General features: G+C 39.8%; 1 protein-coding gene across 1 annotated transcript in view; it reads right to left on the minus strand.

Moving 5' to 3' along the window:
* The window catches only part of SYNPR (synaptoporin), a 395,065-nt gene that overhangs the window by 302,043 nt on the left and 78,850 nt on the right, over positions 1-14,172 (minus strand). The gene's annotated exons all lie outside the window — the stretch shown is intronic.

Genomic DNA, 14,172 nt, shown 5'->3' on the forward strand with positions numbered 1-14,172 from the left:
TGACACTTACTAGCTGTGTGACCCTGGGCAAGTCACTTAACCCCCATTGCCCTGAAAAAAAGAAAGAAAGAAAAGATTTGGGGTAACATCTGTGTTTGGGGTACAGGGCATGGTAAATGATTCAGGAAAGTACACTGAGGAAGGAACAATCTCATGAAAAACCAGGAAGGGGAGGGTATCCAGGAGTAAGGATGTTTAAACAGTGTCAAAAGCCACAGAAAGGTAAAAAAGTATGAAGAATGAATGAAGAAAGGACATTATATTTAATAATAGTAACAGTAATAACCAGCACTTACATAGCGGCTTAAATTTTGAAAAGTACATGCTATCACTTCACATTCTCTCTCCCCCCTCCCCTCTCTCTCTCTCTCTCTCTCTCTCTCTCTCTCTCTCTCTCTCTCTCTCTCTCTCTCTCTCTCTCTCTCTCTCTTTCTTTTAGTGAGGCAATGAAGGTTAAGTGACTTGCCCAGGGTCACACAGCTAGTAAGTGTCAAGTGTCTGAGGCCAGATTTAAACTCAGGTCCTATATCGTTGCCCGCATCCTCCACCAAAAAAAAAAAAAAAACCAAACCTATAAACAGTGCAGATTAGATTATACTTTTTCACTTACTTTATTTTTCTTTTAAATTTTTTGGCAACATGGATAATATTGAAATGTGCTTTGCATGACTTCACATGTATAGTTGATAATCATATTGCTTGCCTTCTCAATGGACGGATGCAGGGAAGGAAGGAAAGAATTGGGAATTCAAATTTTTATAAAACAAATGTTCAAATAAAGTATAATTATAAAAAAAACACTTGAATTAAAGTTGCAATGATATTACCCAAGAGTTAACTATAAGAATGTAAACTCTTTGAGGAGAGGGATAGTTTTGTTTTAATTTTTGAATCTTCAATGTGTAGACATCATTTTGCACATAATAAGTGCTACACACACACACACACACACACACACACACATACACACACACACATATGTATATATATATAGGTAAACCAACCATTTTATTTTCCTCTGAGTAGTTCAGGAATTTTGATAGGCAGATAGCTCTTTACGTTGGCTTTGGAGGGGGTCTGGGGGCAGCATCAGCAGGTCTGAAACAGGGTGTCCAACCCTTTCATCCCTCACGAGACAGACTCGTCACTACCTTGCTGTGGATCGTGCAGTTCACATATCGTTTGGGGAGCACACAAGAGTCAAAAACACTGGCCTCAGAGATGTCCCTGATGACCATGGCTTCCACAATGCTGCGGATGACCAACTTCTTGATGGTCTTGCCCTTGGGCACGCATCGGGCACAGGTGGAGCAGCTGATGGGCTGCACGTGGCCACGGCCCTTCTTGGCATGCCTGTTGTTCCTCCTCTTCTTGATCATCTTGTAAGTCAGAAGCCAAAAAATGTGCTTAATATATTCTTGTTGAAAAAGTACATCTTCTTAGGTGCCCCATTTATACCTAAATTTGAGTGCATGCCCCTTCTTTTGTTAGTAAAATTGTCAATTTTTAATCCATTCAAGATCATTCCACAATTTCTTTTTCTAAAGATACTATTATGCAAAGAATATTTAGGGAGGTTGTCTAGAATGATTGGGAAAACTTCCTAATTATTAGGAAACTGTCCAAAATGGGGAAGCTTAGGGGGTTCCTTAAACCTACTGGTTCTTATTATTGTTAATTATAGCAACAATAATCTTCTAGCCTTAGAAGAGGTTCTAATTTCTTATCCTCCTTGTCTTCTCTTTTGTCACTGTTCCTTATAGTCAATTTTCTCCAATTCTCTTCCCTTTCCTTGCATGCCTTGCATTCTCCTAATTTTCTTCCTACTTATCCTAACATTTTTCAGTTTGGTTGTTGTTGTAGTAGTTCACCTATCTATGATACCCCCTAAACATGAATATCTTCCAAGGATTCATTCTGGGTTGTAACCTCTATCTATGATTGTCCTCTTTCTCCACATTCTTTTCTTGGTGAAATCAGCACATTTCTATGTAAATGACTCCCCAAACTCAATACCCAGTCCCAATCTCTCCCCTCAATTCCAGTGTCACATTTCCAACTTTATGCTGGGCATTTTCAACCAGGATATACTTTTAGCATCTCAATGTTAATATTTCTAAAATTAAAGCTCTATCTTCTCCCCAAAACTCTCCACTACACAAGGCTTCCCTATTTCTATGAATGACATAACTATCCTTTCAGTCACCAAGGTTTATAACTAATCATTCTTTTTTTTTTTTTTAGGCAGTTGGGGTTAAATGGCTTGCCCAGGGTCACACAGCTAATAATTGTCAAGTGTCTAAGGCCAGATTTGAACTCAGGTCCTCCTGAATTCAGGGCTGGTGCTTTATCCACTATGCCACCTAGCTCCCCCTATAACTATTCATTCCTGATTGTTCTCCCTCTGTAATCCCCATATACAATCAGTTGCCAAGTCATACAGTTTCTACATCCATTCATTCTCTCATATGTTTGCTTCTGTCCCTTCACCTTGTCCCAGCCTTCATTCTTTATATCCTATAACTTTGCTAAAGTTGTTAATTATTTCAAATAGTTTTTTAGTTGATTCTTTGGTATTCTCTAAGTATACCATCATATCATCTGCAAAGAGTGATAGTTTTGTTTCTTCTTTGCCTATTCTAATTCCTTCCTTTTTTCTTCTTTTATTGTAATTTTTATTATTTTTTTTTTGGTTGGGGCAATGAGGATTAAGTGACTTGCCTGGGGTCACACAGCTAGTAAGTGTCAAGTGTCTGAGGTTGGATTTGAACTCAGGTCCTCCTAGATCCAGGGCCAGTGCTTTATCCACTGTGCCACCTAGCTGCCCCCTCTAGTACAATAATAAATAATAGAGGTGATAATGGACATCCCTGTTTCACCTCCGATCTTATTGGGAATGCCTCTAACATTCCCATTACATATAATGTTTGCTGATGGTTTTAGGTAGATTCTACTTATTATTTTAAGGAAAGCTCCACCCATTCTTATACTCCAGTGTTTTTAATAGGAATGAGTGTTGTATTTTGTCAAAAGCTTTCTCTGCATCTATTGAGATAATCATATGATTTTGGTGAGTTTTATTATTGATGTGGTTGGTTATTTTGATAGTTTCTTAATGTTGAACCAGCCCTGAATTCCTGGTCTAAATCTCACCTGGTCATAGTGTATTATCCTGGTGATGAATTGCTGTAATCTCCTTGCTAATAATTTATTTAAGATTTATGAATCCATATTCTTTAGGGAAATCAGTCTATAATTTTCTTTCTCTGTTTTGGCTCTGCCTGGTTTAGGCATCGATACCATATTTGTGTCATAAAAGGATTTTGTTAGAACTCCTTCACCTATTTTCCTAAATAATTTGTATAATATTGGAATTAATTTTCTTTAAATATTTGGTAGAATTCATTTGTAAACCCATCTGGTGCTGGAGATTTTTCCTTAGGGAACTCATTGATGGCTTGGTTCAATTTCTTTTTCTAAAATAAGCTTATTTAAGGATCTTATTTCCTCTTCTGGGCAGTTTATAGTTTTGTAAATATTCATCCATTTAATTTAAATTGTCAAATTTATTGGCATACAGTTGAGTAAAATAGCTCCTAATTATTGTTTTAATTCTACTTCACTGGTGGTGAATTCACCCCTTTCATTTTTTTTTTAGTGAGGCAATTGGGGTTAAGTGACTTGCCCAGGGTCACACAGCTAGTAAGTGTTAAGTGTCTGAGGCCAGATTTGAACTCAGGTACTCCTGACTCCAGGGCTGGTGCTCTCTCCATTGCACCACCTAGCTGCCCCCCAACCCTTTCATTTTTGATACTTGTATATACCTTTTCTTTCTTTCTTTCTTTCTTTCTTTCTTTCTTTCTTTCTTTCTTTCTTTCTTTCTTTCTTTCTTTCTTTCTTTCTTTCTTTCTTTCTTTCTTTCTTTCTTTCTGTGGAGAAATGAGGGTTAAGTGACTTCCCCAGGGTCACACAGCTAGTGTCAAGTGTCTGAGAATGGATTTGAACTCAGATCCTCCAGAATTCATGGCCAGTGCTCTATCCATTGAGCCACCTAGCTGCCCCATGGTATATACATTTTTTCCCAGCCTTCACTCTTACTGCAATAACCTCCTAATTAATCTTCCTCTCTTGATTCCAACTCATCTTCCACAAGCTGCCAAATTAATGTTTCTAATGTACCAATCTGATCATGCCATTCAATCTCTTAAAGTTTTTCAGTGAATCTCCATTGCCTAAAAATAGAATATACACCAATCAATTCAACTCCAAACTTACCAGTTTTATTTCATCAAATTTTTGAGTTGGAGAAAGCATCACTGGGTTTGAGTAAAAGTTCATTTGTAAGCATTATGGAAGAAGATGATGAATAAATATAAGCAGTATTCCCTACAAACTAATGGAAAAGAGGTGACAAGGGTCTTTTCTAATTCTTATGCCTTCTGGATAAAGGAGAAGAATTTAACACACAGTAGTGGTGTAGGTGGTAAGAGTAGATATGGCCAAATGCAGGGAGATTATTATTAGATACATTTCTTTTGTAGTAAAATATAAAACAAAATGCCTCCAGCATTTGCATTCGAATCTGCCAAGTAAACATAGAATTTTTCTTGACGGGCCAAGCTGGGGAGGCAAAGAAAATAGCTAATGGAATGCTTACCTGGAACTTATTATCCATTGAGTAAGAAGCCCTGCAGTCAGATTCTGTCTTTGGAAGAAAAAATAGAGCACGTGGGAGAATAGGAAGTATTTTGTGTTGGAAGACAAAACAAAACACTGGATACAGACTTACCTCTCCTACTAACAACCTATGTGAACTCAGATAAATCAACAACTTCTCCATTGGTTAATGAACATACTGTAATAGCTACCCTAGCTGGCCCAAAGATCATGACTTCATTGATGTGAAAGTACTCTGAAAATGTAGACATTATATTAAAAAGTAATATGTAGGGGCAGCTAGGTGGCACAGTGGATAGAGCACCAGTCCTGGAGTCAGGAGGACCTGAGTTCAAATCTGGCCTCAGAAACTTAACACTTACTAGCTGTGTGACCCTGGGCAAGTCACTTAACCCAAATTGCTTCACACAAACAAAAACAAAAGCAAAACAAAACAAAAAAAGTAATATGTAATCATAAGTGAAGGCAGCTCAGTGGTGAAATGGATAGACTGCTGGGTTTGGAGTCAGAAAGAGCTTAGTTTAAATCTTGTCCAGACACCTAATAGCTGTGTGACCCTGAAAAAATCACTTAATGTCTCTTAGCCTCAGTTTCCTTATCTATCAGTTGGAGGTGGTGGACTTAATAACCTCAAAGGTCCCTTACAGATCTAAAATCTCAGATTCAATCTATAATCTAGTCCAATTCTCTAATTTTACAGCAGAGGAAATTAAGAGAAATGATATTAAAGAGAATGAAGGGATTTGCCTAAGGTCACGTAGCTTGTAAGTATATGAGATATAATTTGAACCCAGATCATTTGATTCTGGGCCTTTTTTCATAGCTCCATTTTGAAATCTTCGCTGTTTCTGCTTTTCAGAAAAGTAGACTATGTCTGTAAGGTGATCTTAGCATCTCATCTTTGCCTTTGTCATTAGGAAGACTGCACTGGTGCCATCAGATTTCCCTTCAGAGTTCCAGCAATACAGGTGGGCCTGGAGTTATCCTACATGCAGAAGGTAGCATAAAATATGTAAGATGGAAAACAGTCTCTAATGCATAATCAAGGGCCAACTGTGACTCTCTGACTTCCTGAGTTCCATGTCTATCTGGACCTACAGAAACTTCCCATTTCTTCTACACTTTAATGATTTCCTGAGACTTGATCCCTCATTTCCCCAAACCTATGGCATCTCATTCTCTTTGTTGGCTGTATTCTGTGGATTCATCTGCTCATGTGACTAAGCTTTAGCATCTGCCAAATCCCTCATGCTTAGTTGGACTCCTTGGTTTTATCCCTTTTCATCAGTCCTGTTCCAGTGATGCCCACAGTCCCAATGTGATGCAATTGTTAGAGAATCACCCCATACTAAAATAACATGAGTTTTTTTCCTTTTCAACATCATTCCAAGGTCATTCCTGTTTGAGGCACCCCAAGGATCTAGATATCAAATATTTTTCTCTGTTGTCTCCTGTAGGAATCTCCAATGCAGAAAATATATTAGCTACTTTTCATTCCACTGCTAAACATTTGCAATTATTCATGCCTGCCCTACTCATTAAAACAGCTGTGAACCAAAAATACTTCATGGTGTGCAACGGAAATAGTACAGATTATTCTGGGAAACATGCGCACGTGCACACACACACACATACACACACACACACATTCTCTCCCCATCATTCTGGAAAACATTATGAGGTCTGCCACCAGGTGTCACTAAGTTCTTTATTAATACAAGACCATATTTTTGTAATAATGTCTAGTTAGGCAGCTTATTTTTTTCACCTTTAGTTTTATCAGTATAAATTAAGAAACTGGTTCTAAATTGTATACCTATTTTTTAAAAAAATGAGAAAATAGCACCTCCAGTTGCAGATTTGAATTGGTGCCTTCTGATTAGCAATTGCTTTTCAGAATGGACAAAATGTTTCACATCAAAGAAGGAGAGTCACATGGGGGCACTGTGAACATAAATCTCTTCCTCACAGCCACACAGCTAGTATATGCCAGAGACACAGGAAACCACTATGCCAAGCTGACTCCTCCAGGTCTATGAATTATAGACAAGTTGGCAATCTGAATCAGTGGAGGGAGTTTCCATACCTTACATTCCCAATGTTGATGACATGACAGAAGCTGATAGTACCCCTTACCCTCTACCCCATACCTCCTATGTAAAATGAGACAGCTGAATCAGATAACCTATATAGTCCCTTCTAACTCTAGATTTAGAATCCAAGAATCTTACAAAATTAAAAAGTTGTTTCTTTAAAACTCTGTCATCAAGTAGCCATATGACCTGTCAGCCTTGTGACCAATAAATGTCATATCAATGGTAGCCAAATTCAATATACATTTATTAAATATCTACTATGTACAAGTCACTCAAAATTTCAAAAAATTACATGGTCTGTGCCTTTAAGGAGTTTAGAAAGTAGTTGGAGACTATATGTATTAGGAGGTGATTAATTGGATAGAAGATCTCAAAGACAGTTAATAAGATAAGGAAGTAACATGGAATCAGCACTGTCTTTGGAGCCAGAGGACCTGGGTTCAAATTCATTCTCTGATGTTTATTCCTAATAGAGTGACCCCTGAAAAGTCTTTTGACTCCCCAAGGACTCAGTCTCATCTTTAAAGGAAAAGGATTGAACTAGATGGTGTCTGAAGCCCCTCTGGCTCTAATTCTCTGATCCTCTAATCAGGGTGAGAAGGATCACCACTGTCTGAGGACAACCACAGAATGCTTCTTGGATAAGGCATCACGTGAGTTTAATCTGACTGGTACAAATAGTTAAGTGGCATCTGAGTTCAAATGGAGAAATTATGTCACTTTGTTTATATTTAAGAATGCAGAGGTCAGGAAGACATGGATTCAAATCCTGTCCCTAACACTTATTATCTATATGTATGACCCTCCCTGGGCCAGGAATTATTTACAAAGTCATAGATGGGTTGCTACTTGCATTGTGGGAGGGAGTTGCTCACACTGACAAAATAACAGATCCTTCAGTATTTGTGTATAGGAATCTAAAAGATGGAGTGATCATTGTAACCACTGGAGGTATGGTATGGCTTCAGAGAGACAATGAGGTCTATCATTTCAAAAAGATAAATAACATTTACCAAGCGATATTTTCAGATTTGCCTGGCCGCTGTGTGCAAGACACAATGGAAGCATGTTGAAGATAGATATTGTTTTTTGCTCAGGACCTTTGATTAAGTGAGTGTTTACTGTATAGTTGTTGGAATAGCTTGATTTGGACTGGGCTAGATTATATGGGTTAGAAAGGGAGAGGGAAAGAGTTCTGGAAGAAGACATTGAATTTTGATTTTGTCATGGAAGCCACCCAAAGTTTCTAATTACATTTTGTCACCTAAAAGCCTGTTCCATTTTGGGCATTCCAGAACAGTCAGTACTGCCAATGATGCCTATCCCCAATGAGGAAATGTCATAACAGGCTACCTGTATGCTGTTTGTTGTTGTTCAGTTGTTTCAGTCACATCCAACCCTTCATGATTCCATTTGGTGTTTTCTTGGCAAAGATACTAGAGTGGTTTGCCATTTCCCTCTACAGCTAATTTTTTATATAAGATATACTTTAACTTACTTCTCTGGCAAAGACCAACAAACATGTTCTTTTGGCCTGCATAGGACTGACCTGGTGAAAAAGATTTCTATTTCTTAGGGCATGTGCAGTACACAAACTAAACCCTTCTTTCATTCTGTCACAGAGCATTTAATAAGTATGTATTACAGACTTGGCATTGTGTTTAGGGTTGGGCATACAAGTACAAAGAATGAACTCAAGTATGGTCCAGGTTTCTGTGCTTCTAACCAGGATATTCACAAGAGCACTGTCAGCCAAAAGTCGATGATAGTCAGTTGTTGCTTTGCTGGGCAAGTGATAACACATCCAGCAGGGCTCACAAGTCCCCAGGGAGGAAGGTTTTCATCACGCATTCAGTCTGCTACTAGGAGATGAAGTGACAATTCACCCAGTGGAATAGCTAGGACAGGATAAGTGAGATGTCTGCCTCAGGGGAGACACTAAAGAAACAGTGTGTGTGTTTGTGTGTGAGTGAGTGTGTGTGTGTACACGCACATGCAGAGGCTGGAGAAACTTAGACCTAGGATTCCATCATGAAGTAGTATGGTATAGTGTGTAGAGTGCTAGAATTAGAATCAGGAAGAACTGGGTTCAAATCCTACCTCTGAAGCTTCCTAAGTAACTGTGAACAAATAAGTCAGTTAACATTTCAGCCAGTTTCCTCCTTGATAAAATGTAGACAATAAATATCTGTAGAAATTGCCTCACAGGTTTTGTTGAGAGGTCCAAATTCTATGTGTAAAACATTTTTCAAAGTACAGCATTATTTAAATGCCATAGAAATCATAGCTTTAGAGTTGGAAGGGTCCGCAGAGGCCATTTGGCTCCACCCCTTAACTTTATAGATGAGGAAAGAGGTCCAAGGAATTTAAGTAACTTGCCCAAGTTCACATAGGTAGTGTTGGAAGAAGGATATGAACCTAGGTCCTTGGACTTCAGTGGACCAGTGCTTCACTATTTCCTAACAACAGCAGTGGTCTATTCAGCAAGAAGCCATTAGTTAGGTTCTTGATGTGGTAGCCTTTTTCTGTGGCAACTGTCAAATTAGAATAGATATTTTCAGAGGGGCTAGGTTATTATTGGACTCGATGTCAGGAAGACCTGCGTTAAACTTCCACCTAATGGAGGACCTAGGTGGTGCTGTGAATAAAGCACCGGCCCTGGATTCAGGAGGACCTGAGTTCAAATGCAGCCTCAGACCCTTGACACTTACTCATTGTGTGACCCTGGGCAAGTCACTTAACCCCCATTGCCTGGCAGAGAGAGAGAGGGAGAGAGAGAAAGAGGGAGGGATGGATGGAGGGAGAGAGAGAGAGAGAGAAAGAGAGAGAGAGAGAGAGAGAGAGAGAGAGAGAGAGAGAGAGAGAGAGAGAGAGAATATTCCACCTCAGACACTTGCTAGCTGTGATTTGGTGAAAGTCACTTCCTTCCCTAACATCTCAATTTCATCTTTAATATGAGGGGGTTGGACTCAGTAACTGCTATGGTCCCTTCCAGCTCAAAATCTATGATCCTTAGGAGACAGGGAAATTCCCTTTACTTCAGGTCTTCAAAGAGACGTTTAAATGCTTTACTTGTCAAGGATATTATAGAGGGGATTCTTGGTCAGATATGGGTTGAATTCAATGACCACAAAGTTTTCTTCCGACTCTGAAATTCATCCCCCCTTTTCCAGACTCCCTGATGTCACTTGAAAATCCTCAAAAATACCCTCAGGTAGCAAAATAGTTCCTCATTGTGAGAAGTGTAATGATTGGAATGACACCACCTCCTGGAGAGTTACTGTAGGAAAGCTCCACCATGAGGAGAAGGCATCTGAGGGCAAGCCATGCGGTCAGGTCCTTGGCATCAGGAAGTGACATTGGCTCATGGGTACTGTCTATCTAAGCTATGAGCCAATTAGCTTCGTGCTGTGTGTGTGTGTGTGGGGGGGATGTTCCCAGTTTCAGAGGAGGCTTTTGGGAGGAAGGAGGAAGCATTGGGTCCTTTTTGTTCCTGACCTTGTTATGGTGGGTTGGATGATGGGGTCTCTTAGAAATAGTTAGATTTTTACCTTTCTCTCAGATCCTAATGCTCTTTAATAAATGCTTAAATACTCTAGCTAAAGCTTATAATTTATTGGTGACCACTCATTAGATATTTTAGACAGACTAGCTAGAATTTTAGCCCTTATAGAAGAAACCTGGTGCCTTTTAATAAGGAAGAGCAGGCTGGAGAGTTAAATAACCATGCTATTCCCTCCAAATAGACTCAATTTAACCACAATGTAATCTTACTTAAACACAATGCACTAAAAAATATAGCCAATCTATTTGACGATGATGGGTTTGGAGCAGTGATTTGTGGACATTGGAGATGTTGTTAGCAAGCTCAGCTGGCAGTCCAACCATTCCTCAAGTGCATTATTTCTCTTTAGATGCCTACAATATTCAGGCTACCACAGCTTTCCTCCTAGATCCCAGAGCCCTGCATTATTTTCTGAACTGCTAGTTACTATTCTTAGTTACCAGCAATTTAGCTTTTATGCTCATTCCCTTGTCCATTCTTGAACCACATGATGGTGAGTCAAAGCCTGGGGAGAGCAGCAGTGTGAAGGGAACTGGGGTCCTAGCATTGAACTTAATGAGTAGTCTTGGGTATTATCCCACAGCACTTTCAGCTTTTATTCTTTTAAATATGGATGTGGTTCGTCTGAACACACTGACTCACTCTCCAACATGTTGAATAGATCATTTGCATGTCCTATAACTTACAGCCCAAATCATGAAAACTGACTAGAACATAGTGGACTAAATGGGGCACTGGAAGCCTGGGAGCTGGGGGTGGTATATCAGCAAAGGCACATGAAGACAGAGAGACTCTATTTGTTTATTTTAGAATTTTGCTCAGGATCTTTGTAAGAAATAATTTACTAATGTATGAAATGTTGGATTACAAGACTTTGTCATTGAGAACCATAAAGAATCTGATGTGGACAAAAGTATACTTCATATTTGTAGGATATTTCAAAAGTAATACAATGAAGCAAATCTCACTTTCTGCAGGGGGTCCTTCATGGAATACACGCCCCCCCCCCCCACAACACACACATACTTTCTTCCCCTCTAACCCAACACCTGTGCCTACTTGCTGGGATTTTGTTTCATTTACATTATTTACACACAAATCCATCACAAATACATTTTTAGTATCTTTTTCTCCCCATTGGAAAGAAACATTTTGAAGAAAAGAGACTAACATTTTTTCTTTGTTTCGCCAGAACTGACAACACAGTAAAAGCTAGGTAAATGTTTGCTGATAGATTGAAGAAAACACAGAAATTGGGGGTTACCTTATAGCTGCTCTCCAGCAAGGCACTGATAGGGTCTTTCCTATTATTTCTATAGATGAGATGGAGAGATAATGGTCTAGTTGTGTTGAATGAGAACTTGGTTTATAACCAGTCACAAAAAGTTATGATTAATGGCAGCTGAGAGGGAGGTTACATGGATTTGTCCTTGGACCTGTTTTGTTTTATACACACACACACACACACACACACACACACATTCACACACATGCCATGTCACTGACTTGGATGAAAGCATAGATGGTGATCACTCATCAAATTTTCAGAGCATATGGAGGAGAGAGAGAGAGAGAGAGAGAGAGAGAGAGAGAGAGAGAGAGAGAGAGAGAGAGAGAGAGGACTATCATGATTAATAGCATAAATATGAAGCCCTACCCTTGAGTATAAAACAACAATTGTACAAATGTAAAGGAGGATGATCAGGGTACTCTAATAATGGGATCACAGGGCACAGACCTTGACACAGGTATCTGGAGAGCAATCCCCATGGAAGCAGGCAAGGGTCCTATAGTCTCATCAAGTGCAGTGTGGGAACTCCCAGGGATGCTGCTGATCAACACTCCTCTTAACCAAGTACAAAGTCAGAGATATGTGGCTGGTTAGCGATGAATGTGCCATTGAGAGGTTGAACTAATCCATCCAAAGAAGGGCAGCCAGAATGGGTAACAGATTTAAAATCATATCATTAAAGTCATATCAATGGAAGATTTTGAGATGTTTAGCTCAGAGAAGAGAAGACACAGATGGTAAATGATCACAGATATCAAGTGTGTAGAGAGGGGGACTAAATTTATTTTCTTGTCACTAGAGGGCAGAACAAGGAGCAATGGGCAAAAGTTTAGAGAAGTGAATTTCCACTCACCAGTTTCCAAACCCATAAACATTAATATATCCCAAGCCTCTGGCCCTGGGCTTTCTTTTCTCTATCTGTATCATCTTTCTTCACAATTCTATCTATTTCTATTGGTTGCTTTTCATTCCTAACCACATTTAAGAGGTTGTGTGATGTAGAGGATAAGACATTTGCCTTGGAATCAGGGTGACCTGACTTCAACTATTTTTTTTCGATGCTTAGTTGTTGTTGTTTGTCCTTCATTCTTTTTTTTTTTTTTTTTTTTTTTTTTTTAGTGAGGCAATTGGGGTTAAGTGACTTGCTTAGGGTCACACAGCTAGTAAGTGTTAAGTGTCTGAGGCCGTATTTGAACTCAGGTACTCCTGACTCCAGGGCCGGTGCTCTATCCACTGCGCCATCTAGCTGCCCCGTCCTTCATTCTTAAAGAGGACCATGACATCAGGGTGATGTCATGACTTGCAATGAATTGGATTTAAGTGAGGGAGGGCTGTGCAAAGTCACTAGCCTCACTCTCTCTGCCAGAGCCATCTGGGTTCAGTGGCAAGATTTACATCAGGATAACTCAAGATGGCCTCAGGTGTTTAAGGCAATTGGGGTTAAGTGACTTGGCCAGGGTCACAAAGCTATTAAGTGTCTGAGGTGAGACTTGAACTCAGGTGCTCCCAACTACAGGGTCAGTGCTCTATCCACTGTGTTACCTATCTGGGTCTAGATACTTAGTAAGAAGGAAATGGTAAACCGGGCTAGTATCTTTGCCACAAATGGGGTCACGAAGAGTTGGACATGACTGAAAAGTGACCGAACAAGAACAAATGATTCTTGGCAAGGCACTGTCTCCCTGGGTCTCAATTTCCTCTTCTGTAAAGTGATGATATTGGACTTGATGGTCTCTAACCTTTCCTCAAATGCTATGATTGATTGCTTCCTGAAGATCTGCCTATATAGCACAAATCTATGTAGTGTGCTGTCCTGTTTAAGAAAATTTGTTCTTAAGTGTTTTCTGATTTTTTAAATGGCCTACAAGTAATTTTTGGATACAAGAATATAGAGGAATGACATCCTACTATCTTGTACTACAAGCACCCAGCACAGCCTTCTCTTGGTTATGGCTATCTTGGAGTAGCCCAACAAACTCCAAAGGACCAGTATGGGAGCCACTGCAGGATCAGAGTCAAGTTTGCTTTGAAAATCCCAAAGAAAGAAATGTGACACATGTGAATGAACCACATCACACCTTTCCTCTGAACTGTTGCTGAGGTTTTCTCCTTAGCTCCAAAGAGAGCAGTCAGTCACTGTTCGCCATCTGTCCCAGTTCATTTTGGTCTGCTGCAGCTGCAGCTCCATGGCTAAGCAAAGCTCTCAACCCTCTTCATCCCAAATACAAAACGTGCAGCTGCTTGTCCAGCAGAGTCCACTGAGGGATGTTTTTCCCTTTTCTGTAGGTCTAAATTTCTCAGAGCAGCTCATCACTCTGCCAGTCTTAGGCAAAAGCACAAGGCACACATTTGAGAATGAGTCCTCACCCATCCCATCAAGACCCAGGGTTTTTGGACCATGTTTGGAACTGACAGTGCCTCTGTTGGTATGTGTATGTGTGCGTGCAAAAGAGAGAGAGAGAGAGAGAGAGAGAGAGAGAGAGAGAGAGAGAGAGAGAGTGAGGGAGGGAGGGAGGGAGAGAGAGGGAAACAGGATAGAAGAA

This window comes from Dromiciops gliroides, chromosome 1, assembly GCF_019393635.1.
Source record: "Dromiciops gliroides isolate mDroGli1 chromosome 1, mDroGli1.pri, whole genome shotgun sequence".
NCBI lineage: Eukaryota > Metazoa > Chordata > Mammalia > Microbiotheria > Microbiotheriidae > Dromiciops > Dromiciops gliroides.